This window comes from Elephantulus edwardii, unplaced genomic scaffold (genome assembly GCF_000299155.1).
Source record: "Elephantulus edwardii isolate Elephantulus edwardi_28Jun2011 unplaced genomic scaffold, EleEdw1.0 scaffold00037, whole genome shotgun sequence".
Taxonomy (NCBI): domain Eukaryota; kingdom Metazoa; phylum Chordata; class Mammalia; order Macroscelidea; family Macroscelididae; genus Elephantulus; species Elephantulus edwardii.
The window spans coordinates 13,125,278-13,132,966 of NW_006399787.1; the positions used below are offsets into that span (position 1 = coordinate 13,125,278).

At 41.6% G+C, this 7,689-nt stretch overlaps 1 pseudogene across 1 annotated transcript in view; it reads right to left on the reverse strand.

The window, feature by feature from the left end:
* LOC102860335 overlaps positions 1–1,624 on the reverse strand; it is a 47,941-nt pseudogene extending 46,317 nt beyond the window's left edge. Inside the window, exon 1 of the transcript XR_438862.1 lies at positions 1,601–1,624. The product of XR_438862.1 is annotated as an RNA-binding protein 25-like (transcript). The remainder of the gene's footprint in view (positions 1–1,600) is intronic.
* Between the last annotated feature and the right edge of the window lie 6,065 nt (positions 1,625–7,689).

Genomic DNA, 7,689 nt, shown 5'->3' on the forward strand with positions numbered 1-7,689 from the left:
TGGTAGTCAAAAAGAAAGTAATCTTGGTAACTCCATAATTAAAAACGTCATAAAAATATCAATTTTTTATTTAGCTTAATTTTTTTTTCTCCTCACAAAAATCACCAAGATATACTTTACACTTAATCTCAAAATAACCTGGAGTAAATTAAAATATATGAAGAAACTTGTGGAGAGCAAAGTGTTAATGGCGGAACTCTTTAAATTAGGAATCCAATGGCTATTTTCAAAGTCCAATGCCTTTTCACAGTAGAAACTTATCAAGTAGAGTGTGCAAAAGCAAAGGAAATGTTAGTCTGAGTATTAAACTCTGTATGTCACTAAAAATTCTTTTAAAAGTAACAGCCAATATAGATTAAACACTATATTACTTAGGCATTCTCCTAGTAACTTTGCATACATTTTTCTCAATTACTTTTTCCCCAATCCCAATAACCTATGAGGTCGAGATCAGTACAACCCTCAGTCTACAGATGAAGACAAATCGATGTTTAAGAAATATCAATTAAAATACTTTAATATCTACTTGAACTATGAGGGGCGAAGACCCACAGGGACGGCTTTCTATTACTGTGAATGGGTTTGGAAATAACTTTCTAAAAAGTAAAGCTCTTCAAAACGATACAGAAATTGTTACATACTACTGCCAACTACCTAAAACACATTACGTCACATTATAGCAGTCCGGTGCAAGAGCAGAAGTCCAATCTCTTCCCTCCTTTTGGTTGCTCCACTCTGCCCAGTATTCAAAATGGCATTTCCATGGCAATATAAATCCACATTACATAACTTCAAAATAATCTTCATACTCCTAGATCTAGTTTAAAAAATGCATTTAAAAAGCAATATTGAAGACCGAAAAGAAAGAAGTTGTACATTTGAACGGGAAGCGTGGTGACTGCCGAGAATGAATGGAGAGTTAACAGCGTACAGCACCCGCCAATGGGAGTCGGGGAAGGACAAGGATCATCACAGTCCTCCGCTGACAAGCTACACGGGTGCTTTAAATGGAAAGAAAAAGATGGACAGCAACAAAAATCCAAAGAGGAAGGAGCCCACTCGGCGCGACCGCGAGCTCTAAAATGATCAAAGCGGAAGGGAAAGAAAGCCGTTGGTGGCTAGCAGCACGGATCAGCGAAAAGCTCAGTACGCGGTGGAGCCTGGGGCGATGCGATAGTGTTCTAGGCCTGGAAAATCTAACGAAGGACTCTCCGAGCGCGAGTAAGAGAGAGAATCCTACGCTCCTCCGGGGCACACCTATCGTTCAGTGGCAACCGAGAGCCCCAAACCGGCATCGGCGACTCACGCCGCGGCAGGACGCGGAGCGGAAAGGGAAAGCGGGCGATAATGCAAAGAGGAAAAGCTCAGACTGCAGATCCGACCTCAAGCGGCTCCGGTGCCCAGGGCTGGGCCCACTGGTTTTCGGGGCTTGAAGAGAAGAAAACCCAAGCCTCGTGTCCGTCCCCTCCCCCACCCCAACTCCCCCCCCCTTCACCCCACCCTCCCTCGGCCTTTTCGCAGCCACCCCGGTTTTCCCTCCTCACCCAACGGAGGTTCCCGGGCTCCAGGTTTCCACACGCGTTCAGAAGCTTGAACTCACCCGCCGCAGAGGAAACAGTACTATCTTCGCAGCCTTCTAGGCTACAGACTACGGGTGGTTTTCACCCGTTCGAGGTTTTTAAATGCAGATAGGGAGTGAGACCGGTTAGTGGCGCCTGCTCACATAGGCCGCAAACACTGCCGAGCTGCGCGGGGAGCTTAGGGAAGTCGTCTCCTCGCCCGGCATGCACTGCGGCCGGAGGGCGGAGTAGAACACCATAGAGAAGACGCATATAGATAGTCCTCATGATGGGCTTTTCATCTACATACAGAGCCGGGATAACCATAGAGAAGCTCGTCTTGGGGCCTAGAAAGGCCCGAGCTATAAAAGAGGACCCACCCTACCGTAGTTTATTGGAGTTGATTGAATCTTGTGACCACGCGACGCCATCTTGAGGTCAAGGTTCTGACTGGGAACGGGTTGACTTCTGTTAAAGGATTTCTGTTGTTTCTGTTTCAGAAATTAGAAGCCAATTTGATGTGTTCATTGGAGTGATTGACTGGGACCAGCACCTTCTGACAGGAACTCTTAGTACTAATCTTACTCTTGTAAAAAAATTTGATTTCAAGAAATCGCTGGCAACAATTGTTGTTGTTGTTGTTTAATGCCGTCGAGTCGTAGATGACTCATAGCGACCCTATGAACGAACAGCCTGAGCACTGTTCGTACATAGAGCTTCCGGAGGCAACAATTATACTCTTATAAAATATCTATGAATGATTGGATGAAAAGACCAATTATTTGTAAACTTTAACTCAATTTTTTTTAAATTGCTGACAGCCTATAAAATAACAAGGTTGATTCTGTAAAAATGCAAAAAAAAACCCCGCTTCTACCCTAGAGTAATGAAAAGAATAATCTCAATAGAGATTATCCAACTGGTCCAGTGATGAGCATCTTTGTCTTGATAGTGAGGTTCAATTCATATTGAAGACTACAGTCCTTGACCTTCTGCAGCAAATGCTTCAGGTCCTTCTCAGGACCTCTCATATAGATTGAAAAGGTATGGAGACAGGATGCATCCCTGGCACACTCATTCCCTGATTTTGAACCTTGCAAGTGTTTCCTTGCTCTGTTCTGAGGACTGCTTCCTGATCTAAGTATAGGTTTTGCATGAGCACTATCAAGTGTTGTGGGATTTGCATTCTTTTCAAGGTTAATCACAATTTATTGTGATCCACACAAATGCTTTTGCATAGTCAATGAAACACAGACGCTATTCTGGTACTCTGCTTTCTGCCAACATCCATTTATCTGCTTTGGCGATAAAGTCTCTAGTGCCACAAACTCTTCTAAACCCAGCTTGTACTTCTGGCAGTTTTCTGTCAATGTGCTGTTCTAGTCACTTTTTGGATAACAATCAGCAGAATTTAGCTTGCATGTAGTATTAGTGATATTGTTTGATAATTTCCACACTCTGTCAGGTCACCTTTTTTTCTGAATGGAAATAAATATGGATCTCTTCACAGTCGACCAGGTAGGTTTCCTACCTTTCTTGGCACAATATGGTAAGCACGTCTAGGGCAGCATCTGTTTGTTGAAATATGTCAATTGGTCTTCCATCAATTCCTGGGGTGGCTTTTTTTCCCCCAAGTCCTTCAGAACAGCTTGCACTTATTCCTCATCACTATTGCCTCTTGATTATATGTTGTTTTATGAAATTCTTCTGTGTCAACCAATGCTTTACTCCCTCTATCTTCTTTTAGTGTTTTCTGGATCATTCAGTATTCTTCCCATAGCACCCTTAAATATTGCAATATATGGCTTGAATTTGTTCTTTAGTTCCTTTAGCTTAAGAAATGCCAAGCAAGTTTGGCTCTTTTGATTTTCTGACTCCTGATCCTTGCACACTTCTTTATAATACTTTGCTTTGTCTTCCCAACTGTCCTTTGAATCTTCTACTTCAGCTCCTTAACTTCTTCATTTCTTTCCTTTGCTTTGTGCCTTAAAGTTTGTTAGTTAGGTGTTGTACAGTAGATTACAACTCATAGTGACCATATGAACAAAAGATCTGAACCCTGTTCTGTCCTGCACCATCCTCACACTTCCCAACACACAAGAGCCCATTGTGATAGTCACCGCATCAGCCCACCCGGTCAAGGGCCTTCCTCTCCTTTGCAGACTCTCCACCCTTCCTAGCATCATGTCTTTCTCCAAGGAATAGCCCCTCCTAGCAATATACCCAAAGTATGTGAGGCAAAGCCTCATCATTCTTGCTTCTGAAGAGCACTCTGGCAGCACCTTCTTCAAGACATATCTGTTTGTTCTCTTATCTATCCATGCAATGTTCAGTGCTCTTCTCCAGCATCACAAGTCAAAGGTGTCAATTCTTTTTTTGTCATCTTTATACATTATCCAGCTCTCAGATGCATAGCAAGTAATCAGAAAGACCATGGCTTGAGTCAGATGCATCTTAGTCCTCAAACTGACATCATTAATCCTCAATAGTTTGGAGAGGTTTCTAACTGCAAATTTTCCCGATGCAATGCGTCTCCTTATTTCCTGACTGCTGATACCAAGGGCGTTAATTGTGGATCCAAGCAAGATGAAGCTGTTGACAATTTCAGTCTCTTCTCCATCCATCATGATGCTGCCTATTGATCCAGTGGTAAGATGATTTTGAGATGCAATCCATACTGAAGGCTGCATTCCTTCATCTTTTGCAACAAGTGCTTCAAGGCCTCCTTGCTTTCAGCAAGCAAGGTTGTGTCCAGCTTCTCAGATAATTTGCTCAGAATACCGATTGAATAGGTATGAACAGATAGCACTGCCAACCCAAAGGCACACAGTTCAAATCTACTAGCTGCTAGGCAGCAGACAGAAGGGAAATCTTCTGGGCAAGTTACAAGCCCTGAAAGCCCACCAGGAGAATCTGCTATGAGTTGGTTTCCTCAATAACACATAACAATAACAGCATTTACTAACATCAAACTATGTGGGTTTTTAAATTATTATTTATTATGTTTACTGTCTCTGTGATTATGGGTTAATCCAGCAGGTGATTTACAGGCAGAGAAACCCAGCAGAATCAGCTACAAATCTGTCCCAGGTGGATGGCAATGAGGGTTTTTTGGGGCTACGTTATGGAATATGTTGCCCTTTTGTAGGAAGTGAGTCCTCTTGATGACATGTCTGAAGTGTGTGAGGCAAAGTCTCACCATCCTTATGTCTATGGAGCATTCTAGCTGTTCTTTCAAGACAGATTTCTTTGTCCTCCTGGCAGTCAGTGGTGTAGTTATTATTCCTCACCAACAATGTAATTCAAATAAGTCCATTTTCGTCATTGTGGGGTGTTCTTTCTTCATTGACTCATCCAAACACAAAATGCAATGGAGGCGGTGATGGTAAAGGCTCTACCACTCCTAAGGAAAAGGCATGAAATGTATATCTTTCTGGAATCTCAATACCAGATGTTCTTGCCATTGATAGTTGTTATTGAGTTTATTCCAACTCCTGACAACCTCAAATGTACAGAGTAGAACTTCTTCCTCTAGGTGAATTCCAACAGCCAAGTACTGAACAAATCTTACCACCTATGGATTCCTTTCCTTACCATTAAATAGAGCTAATAATACCTATTTCCCAAGATGATTATTGTAATGATTGAGTTAACAATTGCATATGAAAATACTTTGTTCCGTAAAGCACAAATTAATTCCATTGCTTAGAATGTACCCCAAGATAATGAGAACTGAGGCTCAAACAGAAACTTGTACACCAGTGTTCATAGCAGCATTATTCACCATTGCAAGAACATGGAGGCAGCCTAGATGTACAACCACACACGAATGGATTGAGAAGTTGTGGGACATTCATACAATGGAATACTACACAGCATGCAGGAGCAATCATTTTGTAAATTACTACCTAACTTGGGAGTTTTCATTTTAAAGAAGCAGTTAGCATCCCAGCAGAGGCCTAGGTTCCAGCTGTCAAAAGTTTGGGTTAGTAGCCCAATACTTAACCATTGAGCCACCAGAGCTACTCCTGTGTGGGAGAAAGATGTGGCAGTTGTGAAGAGTGCAGCCTATCCTATAGGGGGAGTCCCAGATGGGTTCCAGTGAATCACTCAAGTAAACAGGTAATAGGTTAAGCGGAGCAAACTCTTTCTACATATATATTTACCTAAAGGAAGCTCTGGTGGCATAACCAGCGTGTTGTGCTGCTAACTGGAAGTTTATGCTCCTTTGGTAGTTTTAAATACAACAGCTGCTTTAAGAAAGATTTACAGTGTCAGGATATTTTGATATGAGTCAAAATCAACCCAATGGCAGTGGGTTTCTGAGTTTATTAACCTAACTGAGAAGAATGGGAATCCCAGAACATTTGATTGTCCTTATGTGAAACCTATACTTGGACCAGGAGGCAGTCGTTAAAACAGAGCAAGGAAACACTGCATAGTTCAAAATTGAGAAGGGTGTATGCCAGGGATGTGTCCTATCTCCATATCTTTTCAATCTATGTGCAGAACAGATTATCCAGGAGGCTGGGCTCTATGAGGAGAAATGTGATTAGAGGATTAGAGGAAGACTCATCAACAATCTGCGCTTGGTGGAGGGGGTGGGTGGATTGTATACCAATGAAAGAATTTTTCTTTTACTTTTCAAAGAGAAGAGTGAACTGGGGGGGGGGGCGGAGGGGAATGCAACAATAAATGAATAAATGGAAATCCAAAATCTCTGTAAAGTTTCATTAAAATTAATAAAGAAAAACCCAATCTGTGTTACGCAGATGACACAACCCTGCTTGCTAAAACTGAGAAAGACCTGAGGACCTGAAGCACTTGCTGCAGAAGGACAAGGACTGCAACCTTCAATATGGATTGAAGCTCAACATAAGAAAACAAAGATTCTCACCACTGGGCCGATTGGCAGCATCATGATGGATGTTGAAGAGATTGAGATTGTTCACAGCTTTAGTTTGATTGGCTCAACAATCAACACTCTTGGCACCAGCAGCCAGGAAATTAAAAGATAGATTGCACTGGGAAAGTCAGCTGTCACAGACTTCTCCAAAGTACTAAGAGCAACTATGTCAGTCTGGAGCCTAAGGTGCACCTGACACAGGTCATAGAGAGCTGGACAACGAATGACTAGGGATGATAGAGAATTGATGCCTTTGAGCTGTGGTGTTGGAGAAGAGTATTGAATATACCATAGATGGCTAAGAGAACAAACAGGTTCATCCTGGAGAGGGTGAACAGAATAGAGCAGGGTTCAAGGCTGTTGTACAAAGGGTCGCTATGAGTTGCAAGTGACTCAATGGAACATAACAGCAACAACAACATGCCACTAAAATTTCAAATACCAGGAGGATCACTCACAGTAGACAAGTTTCAGCAGAACTACCAGACTATGAGAGACTAAGAAGCTAAACTGGTCATTTCCTTGAAGTAACAGACCTTTGAAAACCTTATAAGTAGAGGAGGTAGTAATGGAAAGATAGCTCCTCAGATTAGAAGGCATTTGAGAAATGAAGAGAAACAGCTACAAGAATTCATTAATAAATGAAACATGAAAAATACAATATAACATGAGAGCAGCTAGAGAACTTTATGAACTAACTCAGGCTCACAAGGATGAATATTATGTAAGATGATTATGATTATTATTATATCTAAAGAAACCAGAACTGCCACTCAAGCAGATATATGCAAACCTATGTTTATTGCTGCTTTGTTCACAATAGCAAAGAGTTATAAACAACCCAAATGCCATAAAAAAAATGAATGGATAGAGAAGCTGTGATATATTCACACAATGGAATACTATGCTGCATGGAAAAACAAAGAACTCATAAAATATTATACAAAATTAATGATCCTAGAGGACATTATGCTGAGTTAAATATGTCAGTCACAAAAGAACAAATACTGCACAGTGCCACTGTTGTAAAATGGGACTGATATCAGGGTTGGGGGGAACCTAAGAAAAGACGAGATAAAAAAATTTATACTGCATTGAAACACGTGAGGGAGAGAACTGTTTAAAAGGAATATGTTGTTGTTGTTGTTATGTGCCGTCCCGTCGTTTGGGACTCATAGCGACCCTATGCACAACAGCCCTAAACCCTGCTCTATCCTGCGCCAA